The sequence below is a fragment of the Octopus sinensis genome, linkage group LG4 (genome assembly GCF_006345805.1).
Source record: "Octopus sinensis linkage group LG4, ASM634580v1, whole genome shotgun sequence".
Classification (NCBI taxonomy): domain Eukaryota; kingdom Metazoa; phylum Mollusca; class Cephalopoda; order Octopoda; family Octopodidae; genus Octopus; species Octopus sinensis.
The window spans coordinates 124,582,759-124,609,127 of NC_043000.1; the positions used below are offsets into that span (position 1 = coordinate 124,582,759).

Here is a 26,369-nt window from a genome sequence, read left to right on the forward strand (position 1 = left end):
TTTCGTCTGGCATGCTAACGTTTCTGCCAGCTCATCACCTCGAATTGCTGCAGTTATCAACCCATTCAATACCAACCTGCTTGAAACTGCTCCTGCTTCTATAATACAGACTTTCTGTTTTAAAGTAATCTGAATTAAAACCTTCTAATAAAATTTAATTAATCTGCATTCCAAACACAAGGTTACTAATGACAATGTTATTTTTTATTACATTTTTCATTATTTAAAACAAATTAATTGAAACAAAGGCAGTGTACTTCAATAGAAAATGGTAATGAAAGAATTAAAGAAAAATAGGTGCAGGTGTAGCTGTATGGAAAGAAGCTTGCTTCCAAACCACATAGTTGAAGGTTCAATTCCACTGTGCAGTACCTTGGACAGATACCTTCTACTATAGCCTCAGGCCAACCAAAGCCTTGTGAGTGGATTTGGTGGATGGAAACTGAAAGAAGCCTGTTGTATGTATATATATGTGTGTGTGTCTTTGTGCCTGTGTTTGTCCCCCACCCCACTTAGCAACTGGTGTTGGTGTGTTTACATCCCCGTAATTTAGCAGTTTGGCAAAAGAGACCAATAGAATAAGTTCTAGGTTTAAAAAATAAGTCCTGGGGTCAATATGTTTTGGCTAAAATCCTTCAAGGCAGTGCTCCAGCATGGCCACAGTCAAATGACTGAAACAAGTAAAAAAATAAAAGACAAATTAGAAATGTGAAACTCAGAGTAACAATTAATGAAGGTGCAACAGGTAAGTATATAACAAGCTAAGAATTTTTGGGTGTATAGAAATGAATTGTGGAGGTGCATGGCTTAGTTGCTTAGGGTGTCAGCATCATGATCGTAAGATTGTGGTTTCGATTCTTGGACCAGGCGACGTGTTGTGTTCTTGAGCAAAACACTTCATTTCATGTTGCTCCAGTCCACTCAGCTGGCAAAAATGAGTAACGCTGCAATGGATTGGTGTCCCGTCCAGCTGGGGAACATATATGCCATTGAAACTGGGAAACCAGGTCCATGAGCCTGGCTAGGCTTTAAAAGGACGAGAAGAATAGAAATGAATTATGAAGGATAGTCTGTACCTTCTACAAAGTTTATATTAATTGTTATGTAATTATACATTTGCGATGAGTTAAAAGAAAACACAAAAATTTGTATAGAGGATGACTGTCAGTTTTAATAGAAAATTTCTTGTCCAGTGCTTGTAGTTACCTGCCATCAAATGTCTGGAAGGAGGAAGACAAAGGGTACAGGGCTCAAGTGAAAGAAAATTATTAATGTGTGTGCCTATGTGTGTGTTGTGTGTGTGTGTGTATGTGTGTGTGTGTGAAATTTTGACAAGGTTGCTAAGATGACAAAAAGTATCCTGCCTAAAAATCACAGAAAAGAAAGGAATTTTTTTTACAGGTATTTATATACATATATATATATATATATATAAATTTATAAATAAGGATAATATTGATATTTAAATATTGATCTTATCAAGTGGCCAGCATGGGAATAAATACCATACAAAGGTAATAATTATTTAAAACTATAAATCAGGGTATCTGAGAAATACCACCATGCTGAAATAGCAGTCAAAGCCCTGACCCTAAAACCACCTTAAAGAACATTTAAGGTTTTATATATATATATGAGGGCAGTTGCTATGGCATTGAAGTAGATCCGGCTACCCCCTTTAACAGGGACAAAACCCCCCCTGGATTCAAAATGATGGATGATGATGATACTTGTGTTAAAAACCAAACTAGGTCACTCGAAATGGAATTGAATGAGTTTATCTAGATTACACTGTTTCACCTGAGATGATGGCAAATTTGACAGGTAGAAGAAATAAATCTGAAATGCAAATTCTGAAAACATTGAAAACAATCATGAGTATGAAGGTTTCAATCCTTGGTTACTAATCCATTGCATTTCCTCTTCAAAGTTCCCAGCTCTCAACAAATACAATAAACCTCTACAGCCCTTATTGAGTGCACTCTCTCTTCTTTTTACATGCTCAAAATTCTGTGTCTCAGTGTGCACACACACACACACTTACAAATCTTATCTGATTTCATAAACAATTGAGAATATAGTACATTGTATGGAGTAAATATATTCTTTATTATATAATAGATATAAGGTAGCAAACTGGCACGGCCATTAACACAATGGGTAAAATGCTTAGCAGTATTTCGTCCGAATAGGCGTAGGAGTGGCTGTGTGGTTAAGTTGCTTGCTTACCAACCACATGGTTCCGGGTTCAGTCCCACTGCATGGCACCTTGGGTAAGTGTCTTCTACTATAGCCTAGCGCCGACCAAAGACTTTTGAGTGGATTTGGTAGACGGAAACTGAAAGAAGCCTGTCGTATATATGTCTCTATATATATATATGTATGTATGTATGTATGTATGTATGTATGTATGTATGTGTGTGTATACGTTTGTGTGTCTGTGTTTGTCCCCCCAACATCGCTTGACAACCGATGCTGGTGTGTTACGTCCCCATAACTTAGCGGTTCGGCAAAAGAGACCGATAGAATAAGTACTAGGCTTACAAAGAATAAGTCCTGGGGTCGATTTGCTCGAATAAAGGTGGTACTCTAGCATGGCCACAGTCAAATGACGATCTCACTCGTATGGTACTCTTAGCACTCCACTAGCAATGGATGCCGGTCACCGAGTTTGATTTCGACTTCACGTGCCTCAACAGGTCTTCACAATCGAGTTTGATTCCGACTGTTCTTCACAAGCAGAGTTTAGTGTTCAATGAAGAAAAGGCATGCATAAGTGGACTGGTTACACCTCTAGCATAGGCCACAAGGTTATGGTCACACTTGCGCTTGCCGAGTCTTCTGGAGCATAGCATACTTCCAGAGGTCCCGTCCCTAGTCATTGCCTCGGTGAGGACCAATGTTTAAAGGTCCTGCTTCACCACCTCATCCCAGGTCTTCCTGGGTCTACCTATTCCACAGGTAGTAGATAAATATTGCTAAGTAGAACATTCTTGCAAAGTTCTTAAAATATTTAGTTAACCTGAACAGTCACATTTAAGATATATGATTCTTTTACTTGTTTCAGTCATTTGGCTGTGGCCATGCTGGAGCACTGCCTTAAATGGTATACATAAATATGATATCACACCCACATATACATGTGCACCTAAATATGTTCACATGCACTGGCACATGTATATGCATATTATATTCACACACACACACACACACACACACACACAATGAAGAGTCAGTGAATTAGGCACTTAAATTGGGGCACCTTGCCAGTTCGGTATAGTCCATACAGCCCAACTATATTATTTGGATATTGAATATCAAGACTCCATGTAGGGTTATTTGTTCTTAATATTCCTGTCATGTATACAGACAATACATCCCAGTTAGTGAAGATATCGGCTCTTGGTAATTCAGGCATGAAGTTCTTATAAAGTTACTTTGTATAGTATTTCCAAACTGCAGATTCCAAGTTAGGTGACATTCTATATATACATACATACATACATACATACATACATATATATATATATATATATATATATATTATACATACATATATATATAGATATATATATATATTATATATATATATATATAATATATATATATATATATATATTATAATATATATATATGTTATATATATATATACGCTAGCAATATAACCCGGCTTTGCCCGGGATTAAGTAGTATTATAAAGCTAATCAAGTTCTTTATTTCAAACCAAACTAAGTAACACTGACGTCAGATTGGGTGAAATCCATTCAAATTGGTTTTTATATATACATATGGGCAACACACACACACATACACACACGTACGTAGGTACACCTATTGCATACATGTTTTTTGTACACATACATGTTCGTGTGTGTGTTGCCCGTATATCAACAAAACACTTTTTTCCTCAATGGAAAAAAAACAATAAAAGTCTTAAAAAAACTTACTTGTTGTTAGAAGGGGACTTAACTCCTGTTTGCAAACAACAATGATTTCTCCAACTTGAAAATTGTTAAAAGTTTGGGTTGAAAATTGATTTTTACTGCTATTTGCTGGTGCTTCTGGGAAAAATGAGTTGACGAAAATACAGTTAGGGTTATGACGAATGTCCTCCTAAAATTGGAGCAATAGACGTGCTAATTTGTGGACATGCATAAATTACATTCACGCACACACACACACACACACACACACAATCCTGCCTTTAATATATACAGATATACATACATAGAAAAAAGTAAACATACATATATATTATATGAATATACACTCACCCAAATTTATATTTATGCCACAGAACCTCTCAGAACTAGAAACCATTTCGTATTATCCTAGACTAATATGATTATCTTTGAAGTCAATCAAGAGATATCAATATAAGAAGTCCCCAGAAACCATGAACACAAAGTATGTTCAACCTTATGGAAATGAAGGACAACTCAGAATAACGAGACCCCAAGATATCAAAGATTCACAAACAAGCATTTCAAACATACATTCCTCTCTTCAGCTGCCTAACAGATATCACTATGGTTGTACCATTCAATTCAGTGGTATCAACAGTAACAAAAACATAAAAGCTGCCTAGGAATCAAAAGACAAGCAGTAGGAGTGAAACATTAGCATCATATTACTCTCTTTTACTCTTTTACTTGTTTCAGTCATTTGACTGCGGCCATGCTGGAGCACCGCCTTTAGTCGGGCAAATCGACCCCAGGACTTATTCTTTGTAAACCCAGTACTTATTCTATCGGTCTCTTTTGCCAAACCACTAAGTGACGGGTACGTAAACACACCAGCATCGGTTGTCAAGCAATGCTAGGGGGACAAACACAGATACACAAACACACACACATACATATATATATATATATATATATATTATATATATGTATATGTATATATATATATATATTATATATATATATACATATATACGACAGGCTTCTTTCAGTTTCCATCTACCAAATCCACTCACATGGCATTGGTCGGCTCGGGCTATAGCAGAAGACACTTGTCGAAGATGCCACACAGTGGGACTGAACCTGGAACCATGTGGTTGGTTAGCAAGCTACTTACCACACAGCCACTCTGTGTCCATTTTTCCACCGTTCTTCAATGTGCATTCAACTCTCAATGGAGATGCAGGGACACCGTCACAGCAAATGATGTTTCTTAGGCATTTTAAATCTAGTGGGACCCCTCCTGCTCTGGGTTACACATCACACACATACATACATGTCTGTTTTTGTATAAAGCTATATATAAAAACAGTTAAAAAACATATTAAAGGATCACTCAATACTTTTCAGTAGAATATCATATTCTTTTATTGTTTTATTCTTTTACTTGTTTCATTTAATTTTTCCACAATTTAATTGTTTTTCATGCTTTACTGTTTAATGTAAGTTAAATAAGTCGCAAAGACTGGTACTAAAAATGTTCTTCATGATGAAATTATTTTAGCATTTTCTACCATGTCTTATTTTCCTTAAATATCTATATATATATATATATATAGGCGAGAGAAAGTTGGTGTGGTATATATACACAGACACACACACCACACGTATGGTAATATATATATATATATATATATATATATATATATATATATATATACAGACACACACACACACGTATATATATATATATATATATATATATATATGCATGTGTATGTAGACACATACAAATACACACACATGCACACAGTAATACATACATACACGTACACACACATAAATATAAGTGAGTATAGATGAATTCTTTTGTGCACGTTTATTGACATAAATGTATGTGTTTCTCCTTCTATGGTCTATTTGTATGAACACACACACACATATCATTGCATGCCTTAGCTGTATCACATGATTATAATGTATTTCCAAATATACTGAGTCACAGAGATAATTAGGTATCTCTCTCTCCCCTCCCCTCCTCTCTCTCTTTGAATGCTAATATTACAGGTAGCATACATATGTCAATCAGGTGTTGCATAAATGCTTACATATATAACTAAAGCTTTTTGTCATTTCCACAAAGGGACACAGTAACATACATAGCTGATCCTGACATATGTAGTATGTGTGCGTGTGTGCGTGCATGTGTGTGTGTGCGTGTGTATGTGTGTGCATGTGTGTGTGAGTGTGTGTGTTTGCGTGTGTGTGTGTGTATGTGTGTGTGTATATGTGTATATGTGTATATGTGTGTGTGCATGTGTGTGTGTACGTGTGTATTTATACATAGAGTCACAAGACATAAAACATAACTTAATGGTTATGTTTGTATGGTGTGCATGTGTATGTAAACACATACATGCATATATATATATATATATATATATATATGTACACTTACATTTACTTGCTTATCAGTGAGTGTGAGTGTGTTGTGTGTCTGTGCATGTGCGAGCATGTGTATATATATATTATATGTGTGTGTGTGTGCGTGCATGGGCATATATATTATATATATATTATATATATATATATAAAATTTATATATTAAAAAACTTGACTTCGTCGGTCATGAATGACCATGGCTGCATCTAAGAGGTTCCCCTCTGGGGTACAAGTCTGGGTGGAAATTTGCCTTACCGGTGAATGCACAACCTAGGGTTATTTTTATGGAAGACCAGCAGTCGCCCACGCATATCACCCTCCTCTCTCCACACCATTCATGTAATCCAAGGGAAAGGCAAAGGCTGACACAGCTTGGCACCAGTGACATTGCGACTCGTTTCTACAGCTGAGTGAACTAAAGTGTCTTGCACAAGAACACAACATGCAACCTGGTCCGAGAATCAAACTCACAACCTCATGATTGTAAGCATGATGCTCTAACCACTGAGCCTTCACATACATATCTATATCTATATATATAAACACGCACATGGTGTGTGTGTGTGTGTGTGCGTGTATATATATATATTGGCAGTAGATCATATATCTAAAAAAAGTTACCCCCTTAGATTAGTAATGTATTTATAAGAAGTTAATTATACAGCTGGTCATAGAGTGACCAATGGCTTTGCATCCATAAAGATTTTAGCCTTCGAGATGGGTCATTGGACTCTAATGGCCACAGGCACATAACTTCTTTTCAAGTTACAGGTTACAGTCAGTTATTTTTGTAAACAAAAAAAAAAAAAGTAAAGTAGACACAAATCTGTGTGTGCGTGAATATATATATATATATATATATATATATATATATATATATATATATATATATATATATATAGATATATATATATATATATATATCATCATCATCATCATCATCATCATAATCGTTTAACGTCCGTTTTCCATGCTAGGATGGGTTGGACAGTTCAACTGGGGTCTGGGAAGCCAGAAGGCTGCGCCAGGCCCAGTCTGATCTGGCAGTGTTTCTACAGCTTGATGCCCTTCCTACACACACATATATAAATGTATATATATGTACACACATATATAAATGTATATATATATATGTAAATACATACATATATACTTACTTATTTACATATATAATGGCTACATCTCTTATCCATCTATCTATCTATCTATATATGTATTATGTATATATTAGAAAGGAAGAATGAAAAAGCAGAACATGTGGTTTCACTTTAGAGCACTTAATCTATAATTGAAACATAAATGCAGAGTTTTTAGAGCAATAAAGTGATTAAGAATTTGTGCATAAAGTCTCTTACAGCTGTTTCTAGAATAGCCGTGCTTATGGTGGAAATCTCATTGAGGTAAGACTTCCATTTAAAATCCAACTATCCCATCTTCAGAGAGGAAGAATTTAAGGAATATCCTTAGTCAAGGATATTAGTAGTTACCAGTTCCATCATTGAAAAAAGAGTAAAGTAGATTCTGAGTGGAAGGTCTGTGAGGACTAAGAGGAATACAGAACAGTATGAAGACAAGATAGAATCCATGAGAGCAGATAGAGACTAACTGTTATAGTGAAGGCATTATATAGCTTAAAAGTTAGGGTGTGTATAAAGTATATGAGGAGTTTTCGCCAGGTGACACAAACTAATTAGTACGTGCTCTGAATGCTCAATTTGGTATGCCCCTAACACCACCCCACCACGGTTTGAACTGCGGTTGAACATGTGATGTTGAAGCTGCTTTTCTGAAGTGGCTAAGTAGGAGTAGTTTCTCCTTGAGCAGGTAGGTATAGATTAAAACAGAAATGAAAAGGCAAAAACGTTTGGCAAGACTTGACAAGGACATTTAATTTAGTATCTTATATATATATCTGAATTAAATGTTCTTGTCAAGTCTTGCCAAACATTTTTGCCTTTTCATTTCTGAGTTAGAGGGGTATATGTATGTATGTATGTATGTATGTATGTATGTACGTATGTATGTATATATGCTATTATTCAGTTTATTTCAAGATTTCTTGCCAGTAGAGAAAGAACTGGTTTCCAACCTAGATCTAAGGTTCCTTCATTGAAATTCCAACATCAACAACAGGGTATGTATGTATGTATGTATGTATGTATGTATGTATGTATGTATGTATGTATGTATGTATGTATGTATGTATGTATGTATGTATGCATGCATGCATGAATGTATGTATGTATGTATGTATGTATGTATGTATGTATGTTATGTATTGTGTGGTGTGTGTGGGTGTGTGTATGTATGTATGTATGTATGTATGTATGTATGTATGTATGTATGTATGTATGTGTGTGTGTGTGTGTGTGTGTATGTATGTATGTATGTATGTATGTATGTATGTATGTATGTATGTGTGTATGTATGTATGTATGTGTGTGTGTGTTTGCATGTATGCATGCATGCATGCATGCATGTATGTATGTGCATATTTTTATGTTTTATGTATATATTCTCATGCATATAATTACATATCTAGACATAGCTTGACTTGCTCGTATATATTTTAAATGATTAACTTCTGGAAAGTTTTACAGATTGTGTATGTATGTATGTATGTATGTGTATGTATGTATGTGTTTGTATGTGTGAGTGTGTGTGTATGTGTGTCCACACATGTATACATATATGTATACATATATGTATACACACAAACATATATATACATATGTATACACATGCATATATACATATATACGCACAAACATACATACACATACATGTGCATATATGTACACACACACACACAAACGAACAGGGGGACACTGAAATAAGCAAAGAAGGGGAGGTTTAGTTATCAAGTGTGAAGAAGACCATATAGTCATTTGTAGCAGTGACAAAGTCCAGGGTGGGTTAGCTGTATCAGATAGCCAAAGAGTACGGAGAAACACTTAAGGATTGCAAACAAGATAGAGAAGATCTTCAGACAATAACAGTTTAGCATTGTGATTCCAGCATGGTGTGTGATGGGGAAGGAATTATACTAAGAACTAGGAATGAGTCTATAGGGTAGATTAAGGTTTTCTGGTGTCTTGGGAGTGTCATTATGCCAATAATAATAATAATAATAATAATAATAATAATGATAATAATAATAATAATACCAGTTGAGCATGTCCCTTAGTGACTGACAATATGTGCATCTCTGATCACAAGCGGAAGTTGTGGGGGAGCATCATAGCCATGTGTTGAGAGGGATTCTATGGAGTTTGAATGATTCACCTCTGGAAACATAGGTGTTTCATTCAACATCCTTAAACAACTCTTATTCAAGGACCTTTTGAGCTGGATGGGTTACTCGACCAGAAGAAAATTCTAACTGGGCACCACCTGCAAGGTCATGTGCTGTTTATCTTCATATGAGATCACCATGTCGTGCACATATGGTTGTGATGCATGTGCCTGGTGTACCCTTATCAGACGGGTAGTCATGATGGGTATACTGGGCTTCGTATATTTTACCCCAGTGTCACTTTGATGGCATGCACTGCTCTCTCACTCAGTAATAATAATAATAATAATAATAATAATAATTATTATTTCTTTATTACCCACAAGGGGCTAAACATAGAGGGGACAAACAAAGACAGACATAGGTATTAAGATGATTACATCGACCCCAGTGCGTAACTGGTACTTAATTTATCGACCCCGAAAGGATGAAAAGCAAAGTTGACCTCGGCGGAATTTGAACTCAGAACGTTCAAATTCCGCCGAGGTTGACTTTAATAATAATAATAACACACACACAGAGGCTCAATTCCACTTCTTTATTGTTAGTCAGTTGGTTAGATATCTAACCAACTAACTAATCGATCATTTGTTTAATGTGTTTGTAAAACAATGAATTGGTTATTTGTTTGTTCATCAAAGTTCTTTTGTAACTGTTTGTGACCTTTTCAGTGACCCAGGACTTCCTTACTCACTCTTGTAAACTAAATTCAAGAATGAAATAGATAAAGGTGTTAGCTACAAAAAATGTAAGAAAAATATTGAGTTCAATGGCAGTGAATAAAATATTAATTTATCACTAGATTCGAATAAAGTGAGATATAACAGATTAAGATAAAATAAAATGAATTAAAATAAAGTTAAAGTAAAGTAGAGTAGATAAAGAGATTAAATAAATCAAGTAAAGTAAATGTCATTTTCATCATCATTTAAAGTCCGTTTTACATACTTGTGTAGGTTGAACAGTTTGACCAGAGATAGCAAGCAGGAGAGCTGTACCAGGTTTTAATCTGATTTGGCTTGGTTTCTATGGATGGATGCCTTTCCTAACACCAATCACTTTATAGAGTGAGCTGGATGCATTTATGTGGCATCAGTATGGGTGCTTTTTACCTGAACCAGCACAGGAGGATTTTATGTGGACCTGCAAGGGCATTTTTAAATGTGGACTGGCATGGGTGCTCTTTATATGGACTGGCACAGGTGTTTTTTACATGGACTGCTTAATATAGAAAGTGCCGATGGCACATAAAAAACACCATTCGAGCGTGGTTGTTACCTGTGTCGCCTTACTGGCACTTGTGCTGGTGGTATGTGAAAAAACATTCGAGCGTGGTCATTGCCAGTGCCACTGGACTGGCTCCTGTGCAGGTGGCACGTACAAAGCACCATTTGAGCATGGCTGTTGCGAGTATCGCCTGACTGGCCCTCATGCTGGTGGCACGTAAAAGCACCCACTACACTCTCGGAGTGGTTAGCGTTAGGAAGGGCATCCAGCTGTAGAAACTCTGCCAGATCAGACTGGAGCCTGGTGCAGCCATCTGGTTCGCCAGACCTCAGTCAAATCGTCCAACCCATGCTAGCATGGAAAGCGGACGTTAAACGACAATGATGATGATGATGATGAATATGTAAATTATAAGCTAGATGAAGGATGAAAATATAATAAGGTATTGCTATAGAAATTAAGTGTTGTATGATAGGTTAAGGCAGAAGAATAAAATAGAGCAAAATATACATAATCAGACACAATTTTATCTGTACTCTGTTCTATGTATTTACACTTCTTATAAGAACTGCTAGAATGCAGCAGCTACGTAGATATATATTGTCATAGGGCTAAGTGAAATGGCAAGGAGAAAGAATGAAGTACTTATTAAAAAGTCACCTGAGGAAATGCAGTCTATGTCTGTGATGCAAGGTAATTGATTGTACTGCATCTCACCTATGAGGTACAGGTCCGTAATGTATTGAAACAATTGTAATGAATTTGAATAAAAAATTTCATGAATTCCCTTTTCTGGCTCTGATCTATGTATGTTTGTATGTATGCATTGTTAAGTTAATAAATTGGTTCACATTATGTTCATACTGACATCACTAATACTTTATTATATGTTATGTAATTTGATCACAGTATACAAGCAGGACATAAACGTATTTCATGCTTGGTTATTCATTTAATCAGACTATTTTTTTTTACTATACATTACATTACATACTTATTAACCTGAGGGGAGGCAATGTGAGCAGCAACTAAAGGAAATTTACAAAATCCACAGAAAGATTAAACACATACATATATTCATATGTCACTAGCGATCTCAAGATATAACTTTGTATTTTGTAATTTATATATATATATATATATATATATATATATACTAGCAGTATCGCCCGGCGTTGCTCGGGTTTGTAAGGGAAATAACTATATAAGCATTTTTAGAGAGTTACTTCCCTTATAGATGCCAATTCGGGCTTTCTTAGCCATTTCTGTTTTGGTGTCTTCAAGCCATGAAGTCGTTGTTCTAAAAGAACGCTGGTCTCCTTGACAACGCTTTACGACGTTGATTTCCTTACACTCCCTTCCCCACAGCTTCACGGGGGAGAAGAAGGGGGAGGAAGCAAACAGGTGCAGGTGTGACCATGGACGCCAACTCCGCCGCCATCGACACACGAAAAATTATGCATTAAAATGGAATAAAAAATGATGTTAAATTATTTTTAAAATCGTAGACTCATCGTAGACGCACGCTAATACTCAGACAGGCTCGATATGAATCACGACTATAAGATACCCGAATTTGGTTAAACTGTACCGCAAAATGTGGGAGTAGTTAGGAATCTAGATCGAAGGAGACAGACACTCACACAACTACAGTTTTATATATATATATATATATATAATATATATGCTACAAAGGTAAAGGTGATGCCCTAGATACAAATAATTACAGAGGTATCAAGCTGTTGGATCAGGTGATGAAGGTTACAGAGAGGGTCATAAGCCAACTAATTAGAGAGAGAGTTAGTTTAGATGAGATGCAGTTTGGTTTCGTGCCAGGGAAAAGTACCACTGATGCTATATTCCTGTAAGGCAGCTGCAGGAGAAATACCTAGCCAAAGATAAGCCCCTGTACCTGGCTTTTGTTGACATGAGAAAGCCTTCGACAGGGTCCCCCGATCCCTCATATGGTGGTCAATGAGGAAACTAGGAATAGATGAATGGTTAGTGAGAGCTGTGCAAGCCATGTACAGGGACGCTGCTAGTAAGGTGAGGGTTGGAAATGAGTACAGTGAAGAATTCCGGGTAGAGGTAGGGGTCCACCAAGGCTCAGTCCTCAGCCCCCTCCTATTTATCATAGTCCTCCAGGCAATAACGGAGGAATTCAAGACAGGATGCCCCTGGGAGCTCCTCTATACTGATGACCTTGCTCTAATTGCTGAGTCATTATCAGAACTGGAGAAGAAGTTTCAGGTGTGGAAGAATGGTTTAGAATCGAAGGGCCTTAGAGTCAACCTAGCTAAAACCAAAGTCCTAATAAGTAGGAAGGTAGACAAATCACAAACGCCTTCAGGTAGATGGCCCTGCTCGATCTGTAGAAAAGGTGTAGGTAGTAACTCTATAAGATGCACCAAGTGTAAGCTATGGACACATAAGAGGTGCAGCAATGTCATAGGAAGGCTAACTAGGAAGATGGTTTTTGTATGTGGCAGATGCTCGGGAGCATTAACCTCTGAAAATCTGCAGAAAACAACTTCCGTCACTTTCCAGGGGGAAAAACTAGAAGTAGTTGATAGCTTCCGTTATCTTGGTGACCAAGTCAGTAGTGGGGGTGGGTGTGCTGAAAGTGTAACGGCTAGAGTAAGAATAGCCTGGGCAAAGTTTAGGGAGCTCTTACCTCTGTTGGTGACTAAAGGCCTCTCGCTCAGAGTAAAAGGCAGACTGTATGATGCATGTGTACGAACAGCCATGCTACATGGCAGTGAAACATGGGCCGTGACTGCTGAGGACATGCGTAAGCTCGTGAGAAATGAAGCTAGTATGCTCCGTTGGATGTGTAATGTCAGTGTTCATAGTCGACAGAGTGTAAGTACCTTGAGAGAAAAGTTGGACCTAAGAGGAATCAGATGTTGTGTGCAAGAGAGACGATTGCGCTGGTATGGTCATGTGGTGAGAATGGATGAAGATAGGTGTGTGAAAAAGTGCCACACCCTGGCAGTTGAGGGGACCTGGGAAGAGGTAGACCCAGGAAAACCTGGGTCGAGGTGGTGAAGCACGACCTTCGAACTCTAGGTCTCACCAAGGAAATGACCAGAGACCGAGACCTATGGAAGTATGCTGTGCATGAGAGAACCCCGGCAAGACCAGTGAGAACAATCAAAATCAAATCATATATCAGAAAGCAGGGGTTAAGTGACCCATCCGTTCGTGTCCGCTGTCAGCCTCGTCTGGCACCCGTGCCGGTGATACGTAAAAGCACCATTCGCTCGTGGCCGTTTGCCAGCTCTGCCTGGCCCCATGTCGGTGGCACGTAAAAGCACCATCCATTCGTGTTCGTTGCCAGCCTCGCCTGGCCCCGTGCCGGTGACACGTAAAAGCACCGTCCGTTCGTGGCCGTTTGCCAGCTCTGTCTGGCCCCGTGTCGGTGGCACGTAAAAGCACCATCCGTTTGTGGCCGTTTGCCAGCTCTGTCTGGCCCCGTGTCGGTGGCACGTAAAAGCACCATCCGTTCGTGTCCATTGCCAGCCTCGGCTGGCCCCCGTGCCGGTGACACGTAAAAGCACCGTCCGCTCGTGGCCATTTGCCAGCTCTGTCTGGCAACCGTGTCGGTGGCACGTAAAAGCACCATCCGTTCGCGTCCGTTGCCAGCCTCGGCTGGCCCCCATGCCGGTGACATGTAAAAGCACCGTCCGTTCGTGGCCGTTTGTCAGCTCTGTCTGGCACCGTGTCAGTGGCACGTAAAAGCACCATCCGTTCGTGTCCGTTGCCAGCATTGCCTGGCCCCGTGCCGGTGACACGTAAAAGCACCATCCGTTCGTGGCCATTCGCCAGCTCTGTCTGGCACCTGTGCAGGTGGCACGTAAAAAACACCCACTACACTCGCGGAGTGGTTGGCGTTAGGAAGGGCATCCAGCCGTAGAAACACTGCCAGATCTGACTGGGCCTGACGAAGCCTTCCAGCTTCACAGACCCCAGTTGACCCGTCCAACCCATGCTAGCATGGAAAGCGGACGCTAAACGATGATGATGATGATGATGATGATATATATATGAATATATAAAATTGTGTGGAGGTGTCCAGTGGTTAGGACAGTGGACTCGCAGTTGTGGGATCGTGGTTTCGATCCCCAGACTTGCTGTTGTGAGTGCAAGGTGAGGTGTGGCAAACCCTGCTGTACTTTTTCACCACAATTTCCTTTCACTCTTTCTTCGTGTTTCTGTTGTACCTGTATTTCAAAGGGCCAGACTTGTCACACACTGTGCCATGCTGAATCTCCCCTAGAACTACGTTAAGGATACATGTGTCTGTGGAGTGCTCAACCACTTACATGTTAATTTCATGGGCAGGCTGTTCCATTGATCAGATCAACTGGATCCTTCGTCTTCATGACCAACAGAGTGCCATGATATAATTGTACCAAGGACCTATAATCTGAGTCTGTCATAGGTCAACTATCATGTTGAAATGTAACTCTTTTGGAAAATTCTTCCCTGATGAAATAACCAATTAACCAGTTTCAACATGAAAATTTAAATTAAATTAATTTAGTTTAATTTAATTTCTGTAATTGTACTAATTGGATATGGAAACGGCTAAAGGATTGGAATTTCATTATATGGATTTGAATATCTTTAAATAAACTGATGTCTTCACGTCCATTTCTCCATTTCCTTCTTTTTCTCATTCTCGTATACTCTTTACTCTCTCTCTTTTACTCTTTTACTCATTTCAGTCATTTGATTGGGGCCATGCTGGAGCACCGCCTTTAGTCGAGCAAATAGACCCCGGGACTTATTCTTTGTAAGCCCAATACTTATTCTGTCGGTCTCTTTTGCCGAACAGCTAAATTACAGGGACGTAAACATACCAGCATTGGTTGTCAAGCGATGTTGGGGGGACAAACACAGACACACAAACATGCACACATACATGTATATATATACGTATATATATATACATATATATGATGGGCTTCTTTGAGTTTCTATCTATCAAATTCACTCACAAGGCTTTGGTTGGCTTGAGGTTATAGTAGAAGACACTTGCCCAAGATGCCACACAGTGGGACTGAACCCAGAACCATGTGGTTGGTAAGCAAGCTACTTACCACACAGCCACTCCTGCACCTATATATATATATATAACAAAAAAAGGAGAAGAAAAGGAGAAAGGGAAAAAGAAGGAAGCTGCATGTATAACACATAACTTAGAAGCAGCACTACAGATGTGCCAGCACACACGAGATTGAGACATGGCTGACCTCATGTACATCTCATGAGGAATTCTGGAAGGAGCTTCGTGAGATGCTTCTAAAAAAAAAAAGAAAAGCTGTTGGAAAACTGATTATAGCAGCGACTCCAATTCCTAGGGATATCTGAAGAAGGAATTTTTATTCCGAAATATCATATCAGACTGTGGATGATTAAATTACAACAGTTATTATAGTCTGTTGTTTGTATTATAGTGCATTGTTGTGTCATTCACAATATTTTGTTCTTTACAAACAATGCACAATGCTTCAAGCAAACTACAATACTCTCCTATATATATATATATATATATATATATATGTGTGTGTGTGTATGTGTGTGTGTGTGTGTGTGTGTGTGTGTGTGTGTGTGTGTGTTGTGCGCGTGCGTGTGTGGTGTGTGTGTGTGTGTGTGTGTGTGTGTGTGTGTATGTATGTATGTATATGCACATATACCATGTATGCCATAAAGTCGGCAAATCAAAATTGACATTTTAAGATCCACAAATATCAGAACTTAACTGCAGTGCTTGATGGTCCAAAGCAGATATGCAATCTATGTAGGTGTCTTTTCAATACATTGTCTGGTTTAAAAAGTCACATTGGACACCATGATAGATCTAAGGCATAAGTACAAGAGGTAGTCAGACTCTGCATAAGGAGTTGACAATCATCATGTATATGCACACCAACACACACACACACACACACACACACACACAAGTATATATGTATACACTTGGTATATGTATGTAAGTAGCATATATGTATATCTCATCATCATCATCATCATCATCATCGATTAACGTCCGCTTTCCATGCTGGCATGGGTTGGACAGTTTGACTGAGGAGTGATGAGCCAGAGGCCACGCCAGGTTCAATCTGATCTGGCAAAGATTCAACAGCTGGATGCCCTTCCTAATGGCAACCACTCCGAGAGTGTAGTGGGTGCTTTTACGTGACACCGGCACGAGGTCTAGTCAAGCAGTTCTGGCAACGACCATGCTCACACTCAAAAGGTGTTTTTTACGTGCTACCTGCACAGGAGCCAATCCAGCGGCACTGGCAACAACCCCACTCGAATGTTGCTTTTCATGTTCCACTGGCACATGTGCCATAGGGCGACTCCGGCAATGATCATGCTTGAATGGTGTTTTTCACGTGTCACCAGCATGGGGGGCAAATCTGTGGCCCTGGCAACAATCCCACTTGGATGCATCATCCTCATCACCATTTAACATCTGCTTTCCATGCTGGTTAGACAGTTTGACTGGACCTGGTAAGCTGGAGAGCTGTGCCAGGTTCCAGTCTGATTTTGGCTTGGTTTCTATGGTTGGATGCTCTTCCTAATGCCCACCACTCCAAGAGTGTAGTGGGTGCCTTTTACATGTCACCAGCACAGGTGCCTTTCACATGACACCGGCAATGAGTACGACTATGATTCCATGCGTGCCATTTACATGATATCAACAATGGCCATGACTATGATTTCATTTAGCTTGCTGGACATTCTCAAGCACAGCATATTGCCAAAGGTGTTGGTCATTTGTCATCACTTGTGTAAGGCCCAACTTTCGATCATCATGCTTTACCACCTGTGTGTGTGTGTGTGTGTGCGTATGTGTGTATATGTGTGTGTATGTGTATGTGTGTATGCATGTGTGTATATGTGTGTGTATGTGTGCGTGTGTGTGTATGTCTGTGTATGTGTGTGTATGTGTGTGTATGTGTGTGTATATATCTGTGTGTGTATGTGCATGCGCGCATGCGTGTTTGTGTGTGTGCGCGCGCGCGTGTGTGTGTGTGTGTATGTGTGTGTGTGTATGTTTGTGTAAGTTATCTGAGAGTCCATTAATCTGGAAAAAATGCACTTGCATATATGTCAAAAGAATGAGTGTATTAATCAAAGTGGACAGTAGTATATTGGGTCATCCCATAAATAATACGGTTTTTTTATACTTCTTTTATTTTTCAAAATTAAGATAAACAAAGTTCTTCTTTAATCTAAAATATACTCTCCTTCCTTTTCTACAATGCTCTTCCAAGGCCCCTCTTGCAAAATTCACTTGTCCGTGATGAAAAATACTCCTCCAGTACTGTTCTGACCTCATCTACAGAATTCATATTTTTCCCATCCAAATGATTTTGAGGACTGTGGAATAAATGATAATCAGATGGGGCAATGTCTGGCAAATATGATATCCCATTCAAACTACTCCAGCCTTTGGAATGTCGTCCTTGCTGTATGTGGCCGAGCATTATCCGGATAGAAGAATACCTTTCGTCTTGAAACCAAAGATAGTCGTTTTCCTTCTAGTGCACATGTTGATGAAGGGTTAAATGACCAAATCCAAGCTTCTCTGCTAGTTCCTCAACAGTTACGATGGGATTTTGTTCCACTAGGGTTTGCAGGATGTCTTTGTCAAACCCTACAGATCTTCCAGGATGAGGCTCACCTTCTAGGCTGTAGTTTCCAGCTTAGAACTTCTAGAACAACCATTGACACTCCTGTTTGTTCCTCCTCGAGCCATCACTGGCTCATAAGAGCTGGTTTCCTGGTTTCCTTGGTGTATAGGTTCCCCACCTCGATAGGACGCCAGTCCATCGCAGGTGAGCAGGAGGAAATAGTGAAAGTTGTGGTGAAAGACTCAGCAGTAGTTTGACATTACCTTCTGCCGGAGCCATGTGGAGCTTAGGTGTTTCGCTCATAAATACACACATTGCCCGTTCTGAGATTCGAACTCACGATCTGCGAGTCTGCTGCTCTAACCACTAGGCCATGTGCTTCCACACTATTGACCCTGGTTTATGCTTATTGTCCGATCCCCATATACTGCATTGATATTCCTCACATTTTCTGTTGCATTGTTACCTTTATTGAACTCATAAAGCAAAATATGCCGAGTATGCTCCTTTGTCATCATTTCCATTATAGCTTTGAAAAAATAATGGTTAAAATCGAGCGGCACTCTTCAAAACTTGCACTAAGAATAAGGACAAGGTAAAATTACTACCTGTTTTTATAGCAAGATGATGCAGGTAGTGAAACCTGTCCCCACTCTGACTTTTAGTTCATGCAATTGAAAAAACTGCATTATTTATGGGATGACCCACTACAACCATTATGGCTGATCTTATCAATTGGTTCAATCCATGGAATCCCTAGCATGAAACTGCTGTAATGGATATAATACTGTACACTTCAATTAATATACATACATACATAATATATACACACACATACATACATATATACATATAAATACACACACCAGATATATATATATGTATGCATATATATATATATATATATTATATATATATATATATATATATATATATATATATATATATATATATATATATGTATATATATATACACACATACATATGAGATGGACTCTCCCATTGATTTTGATGAACAAGTCTTCCAGTTTTTCAATCAATGCATCTCCCTCTCTACTTATTGAATTACTCCTTGATTAGTAATTGATTATTCAGTGAATTACAGACACTAGTAACATGTTAATATAATCTTCTCACAATCTTCTTGACACCTTATGACAAGGCTGGGTGCTGCTGTCACCAGAACACCCTCCCCTGACATACGAATACCATTCTGTTCCTATCTATGCAACTTCGTTTATAAAGGATTGGATCAATTGTTGGTTTAAGGTGTCACACACACACACACACACACACTGTGATAAAACCTGATGCAGCGTTATTGATAAGCAAATGTGTTTCATACACGACAAAATAAGTGCAATGTTATTTAGCATGTATACATACATGTACAGACTTAGACATATATATGTATATACACAAACACATGCCCGCATATGTTTGAATGTGTGTGTATCTATAGACATTTGTATGTACATGTATATGCAGTAACACACACACGTTCACATACACACAGACACATACACATGTAATATATATATGTGTGTGTGTGTATATATATACTTTATTTAAAAGCAGCAGAAAATTCAACAAAACTGTTACTCTGAGTTTCACCGTGAAACCCAGAGTAACAGGTTTTGTTGAATTTTCTGCTGCTTTTAAATAAAGCATATTACTCTACTACTGGTATTTGAGTACTCTTTTTTCCACCTTGTTTCACATTTATGTGTTTACTCCGGTATGTATATATATATATATATATCCGTAAATGTAATATGTGACAGTTATTTGGTAGCCATGATAAAACTCCGAGTTTCGGATGCCGAGGTGGAAATCCACACCACCATCTCTTTAGTTTTCCGGCCATCAGAAAAAATGCTATGGAAAATGACCGTTATACAAAGGGAAATTACTGTATGAGTGACAGTCATTAAGACAAAAGAGCTATTAGAATGATGGCTAAGTGAGGGGAGGGAGTAAAAGTAAGGGGCTAAAAAAGTTCATAGTATTCGTGTAAGCGCGCATGTTCATACCTACACAGCTTCTTTCAGTTTCTGTCTACCAAATCCACTCACAAGGCTTTGGTTATCCCAAGGTTATAGTAGAAGGCACTTGCCCAAGGTATATATATATATATATATATATAATATATATATATATATATATATATATATGAAGAAGTCCTATTACATTTTTATAATTAAATATTCTTTTCTACTCTAGGTACAAGGTTTGAAATTTTTGGGGAGTGTGGGGGGCAGTCAACTAGATCGACACCAGTACATGACTGAATGGGTCGATAAATTAAGTACCAGAGTTAAAGTCGACCTCAACAGAATTTGAACTGAGAACGTAACGAGAGACGAAATACTGCTGGCCAGCTCGACTCCTTATTTATCATTAAATATTATTAAGAATTATATTAAAAAGTTGTTAAAACATGTATTGTTGAACTATAACCAATATATTGCAGATAAATTTTAATAATAAAATCTTATATGGACCCACAAAAGCCATATGCATCCCTAAAGGCGATACGCACACCCAGGGGCCATATGCACCCCAGTTGAGAACCACTGCCATAGGTCATTATTATATGTACATACAGTAAAGAGCTGTAGTATTGCACATATACACATTAATATACCCACTATTGCACATGCATATGTAGTAATCCGCTGTCATATGCAAACCAATGTATGCATACACACACACACACATATTATATATATATATATATATATATATATATATATAGATATTTATACCTATTGTATACAGGTATATATATTAATACACACACACACACACACAAGCCTATGTATGCTTGCTAATATATTCACACATCCATTCATACCTGTGCAACACATATGTGCAACTACACAGCAGCATATGTACACATATATACAACATGCACAGTGGTATACCAGAAGCTGAAATATCACCTGACAAGCTGATTGACACAATTACACATACGCACAAACACACACACACGCCATGTGCACACACACACCACATGCACACACATATGCACACACACATGCATGCACACACACACTGAACTGAAAGTAGATTGTTGCAATGTGATGTCTGACAGCTAACCCCCCACATACATACCTACATACATGTATATGTGTGTATGTATAAATACATATTTATATATATATATATATACACACATGCATATATGTTTGTGTATATATATATGTATTTATGTGTGTATGTATATGAGTGTTAACACACATATATATGCATATATGCAGATACATATGCATATTTAAATATGTATCTATCCCTCTCTTTCTCTTGCTCTCCTTTTCCCTGCTCCCTTCTCTTTATCTCTCTCTCTCTCTCTCTCTCTAATATATATATATATATAGATTTATATGTGCATGTATATATCTGTGTGTATATGTCTCTGGGCTAAAACATATAAAAGAATTAAAGAATAAAGGAATATGTATTTCTACATACATATATATACGCATATTTATATACATGTGTATATATATATTCATATATATATATATATATATATATATATTATATATATATATACATATATATATATATTATATATATATATATAATATATATATATATAATATATATACACATACATATACATACACATGAGTGAGTGCATGTATATATATATATATATAATATATATATATATATATATATACACACATATATATGTGTGTGTGTATATATATATATATATATATATATATATATATACATATGTGCATGAAAATATTTGTGTGTGTGTGCATGTCTGCTTACATAAGAGGCATGTGTGTGTGTGTGTGTGTATGCATAGCATATATGAGAAGTCTGCATATGTGTGTACACTGTATTTTTCCTTCTTCTTCACTAAATCACCTGATACTAGTGTCATTCATCTACTTACTTTCAACTTTGTCATAGTAGTATGTACTGACAGTTGCTGTATCTATCATACATGTCAAGCTGGTTGTTGTTGAGATATTGGCACCTCTCATTTACAATGTCCTTGTCACTTTCTATTCCAAAATGCAGCTAAAAGAAGGTGAAGGCATGTAGGGAATAGCTTTTTTTTTTTAGAATTGTGGACAGTGAAAACTGCAAATTCAAAGACATAGTCTTTTAGTGTCATGAGAGAGTTAATAGTAATAATGATAATAGTAGTAGTAGTAGTAGTAGTAGTAGTAGTAGTAGTAGTAGTAGTAGTAATAGTTAATCATAGTAGTAGTAGTAGTTGTAGTGGTAGTAGTAGTAGTAGTAGTAGTAGTAGTAGTAGTAGTAGTAGTAGTAGTAGTAAAGCTGTTACAAAAGTTTGAAAAGAACAAATAGCATGGTACATTGTAATGCAGGCTGCAGGTAGCAAACTCATTACTCATGCAAGATTCCAGGAGTTCAAACAAAATCTGTGTTAAAAGCATATAATAATGATGATGATAATAATGATAATAATGATGATAATAATAATAACAATAATAATAATAGTAATAATAATAATAATGATAATGATGATAATAACAAGTCGAGAGATATGACAGGTTAGCTTGGGAGGTTAAGCAGTTGTGGTTGATGAAAAAGGTAGTAGTAGTACCAATAATTGCCGGAGCCCTGGGAACAGTGAATAAAAATCTTGAGAAATACATGGAACAAATAGGGGCTGCAATAAGGGTGGAGCATTTGCAGAAAACAGCACTGCTTGGAACTGCTTGAATATTCTGGATGGTGCTCAAAAAATAAGGGATGTTACCTTAGTTCACTGGTAGTGAACAGCTGGCACCATAGTACATCTCCAGCATTAGAAGCTATGCAAAGACAATAAATAACAACAACAACAACAACAACAACAATAATAACAATGACAATAATAATAATAATAAATGCCCTGATGCAGTACCGAGCAGTGGCCTGCTTGGTGTCTGATCTTAACTGATTGGAAGTGTTACCATGTACATTGTTTTGTCTTGGTATAAAAGATGGGCTACAGCAAGTATTCTGTTCAATACCACAGATTTTCTTGTCAGTTGTTTGACCTTAACCAGTTGACCATGTCCCTTAGTGGCTGACAATATGTGCATCTCTGATGAGGAGCAGAAATAGTGGGGGAGCATCATAGCCATGTGTTGAGAGGAATATCTAGGGTGTGAATATGTTTTGATGTCATGTGAAGCAGCCTCTTTGCTTAAGGGTTAAATAGGTCCTGTTCCTCAAGGCTAAGCCAGAAGAGCAGGAGACTGGCAGAGTAATCCTGACAGAAGGCAATGGGGAGCCACTGCTGTATTTTTGCCAAGGAAAAGTCATGAATCTTCAGGCTTTGGCATAGAGGTCCATGATTACTGATACGTGTAAAACAGGCATGGAGCATGGTACATGAAGAGAGGGAGGGAGATAGAGAGAGAGAGATAGAGAGAGAGAAAGATAGAGGGATAGATACAGAGAGAGAGAGAGGAAAAGAGAGAGGGAGAGGGAGAGAAATAGAGAGAGAGAAATAGGGAGAGAGATGAAGAAATAGCTGGAAAGAGAGGGAGAGAAAAATAGGGAGAGAGAAAGAGAGAGAGAGATGGAGAGATGGGGATAGAGAGGAGTAGAGAGAAAGAGAGATATGAAGAGATGGGGATAGAGAGGGGTAGAGAGAAAGCGAGAGAGATTGAGAGATGTGGATAGAGAGGGGTAGAGAGAAGGGATATATATATATATAGAGAGAGAGAGAGATGGAGAGAGAAATATGGAGAGAGAAAGGGAGAGAGAGAAGTGGAAAGAAAGAGAGAGAAAGAGAGGGAGAGAAAGAGAGGGAGAGAGGGAGAAAGAGAGCTGGCAGAATCAGTTGAGTACTTAAAACAATACTTGTGGTATTTAGTTATGTTCTTTTAACTTCTGGGTTCAAATCCTGCCGTTACCAGTCTTGTCATTAATTATTCTGGGATTACAAAATAAGTAAAATTAACTAATGGAATTAATTTAATCAATTGTTCTCTCCCACTAAATTGGTGGCTTTCTGCTTATGGTGTTTAATTATCTATATTCTACTAAAACTTTTGACTGTTTGCTTGCATGTGTACTAGTCTCTCTCTCTCTCTCTCTCTCTCATTCTCTTTCTGTAATTTAATACAGCCAAACTGGCACATAATGGGAAAATACTCTGAAAGTAAGGTATCCCTGAAATGGGAATACAAATGGAATTAAACAAGTTTTGTGTAAATCGGACCATGAATTCCTGAGATACACGTTTTTTTTGGGTACCTTCATAAATAGCCAAAACAGCACATAATGGGAAAATACTCTGAAAGTAACATAACCCTGAAATGGGAATATATAACACTGTGAAAATTGTTTCCATCAATTTTTGTTTACATTATATAACAATTCCTTTTGTATTTTTGTAGAAGTGTGTACATATGCCATAAATAAATTCAGTTACTGGAGTTCAGGTTTATCTTGGAAGTTCTATTTCTATTAGATGCTGTAAATAATCAATAAAACATGAACTTGTAAACCAGACCTATGATGACACGAATGAATTGAAATATTTAACCGAATCATCATAAAATTAACTTTCATTTAAATGCAATGTTTAAATCAGCTTCAGTGTTTCATAACCCGAACTGTCAGTGACCCAATGGGTCTTCGGTAGTCTAGTTAATATTACCAAAGGCAAAATACTTAGGGTGTTTTTCTGTCATTATATTTTAAGTTCAAATTCTGCTGAGGTTGATTTTGTCTTTCATCCTGTTGGGGGTCAACAAAATAAGTAACAGCTGAGAACTGGGGTTGAATATAAACGACTTACTCCCTCCTCTGAAATTGCTGGCCTCGTGACAAAATTTGAAAGAAAATGCTTTATGGCATCTCATCTGTTTTATATTGTAACTTCAAATTCCTCCGAGGTCAATTTTGCTTTTCATCCTTTTGGAAAATTAAGGTAAGTATCAGTTGAATACTGAGGTTGATGCAATCAACTTAACTTCTCCCCAGAAAATGCTGGTCTTGTGTCAAAATTTGAAACCAATACAATCCATTGAGCAAATATTTAAGATTTGAAATGGCAGAAGTTTAATATAGGAGCTAAAATGGAGAATATCATTACAGATTGCAATGAAGTGGTGAGCTGACAGAAACATTACAGCATTGGAAAAATGCTTTGAGCCTTATATTCTGGCTCTTTACATTTTGAGTTCAAATCCTGCTGAAGTCAACCTTGCCTTTCATCCTCTTGGGTTTGATAAAATAAAGTGCTGGAGTTGATGGTATTGGTTAAGCTCAAGGCGGCGAGCTGGCAGAAACGTTAGCACACTGGGCGAAATGCTTCATGGTATTTCGTCTGTCAATATGTTCTGAGTTCAAATTCTGCTGAGGTTGACTTTGCTTTTCATCCTTTCGGGGTCAATTAAATAAGTACCAGTTACGCACTGGGGTCGATATAATCAACTTAATCCGTTTGTCTATCCTTGTTTGTCCTCTCTCTGTTTAGCCCCTTGTGGGTAGTAAAGAAATAGGTATTGGCTAAGCTCCTCCCCCTACAAAATTGATGGCTTTATGCCTAAACCAGAAACTATCGTTACAGTTAGTGATTTTTGCAAAGGTGAAGAAGTTCTTACCATTTCCCCTGAATATTTAATGCTTATAATTATTCTTCAATACTTAAAGCATAATTTAAGATATAAATCTATAATATTATTCATATCTTTTCAATGATACTGCAGGGGAACTATTTATAAGTATTATCAGAGTAAATATATGTAAATAAATATATATGTGTGCTTGTCTCTAATTCTAATAGAATAAAGCAGGTTAATTCTACTTGTACAATTCCATTAGTGATTTTTCAAAAAGGTGAAAACGTACTTATTC

General features: G+C 37.6%; 1 long non-coding RNA gene across 1 annotated transcript; it reads left to right on the forward strand.

Annotated features, from left to right (window-relative positions):
* Nucleotides 1-945: 945 nt before the first annotated feature.
* LOC118763281 lies at nucleotides 946-25,724 on the forward strand. Its single transcript, XR_004999032.1, has 3 exons — nucleotides 946-957; nucleotides 5,529-5,531; nucleotides 25,634-25,724. It is a non-coding gene; the product is annotated as an uncharacterized LOC118763281 (long non-coding RNA).
* Nucleotides 25,725-26,369: the final 645 nt, after the last annotated feature.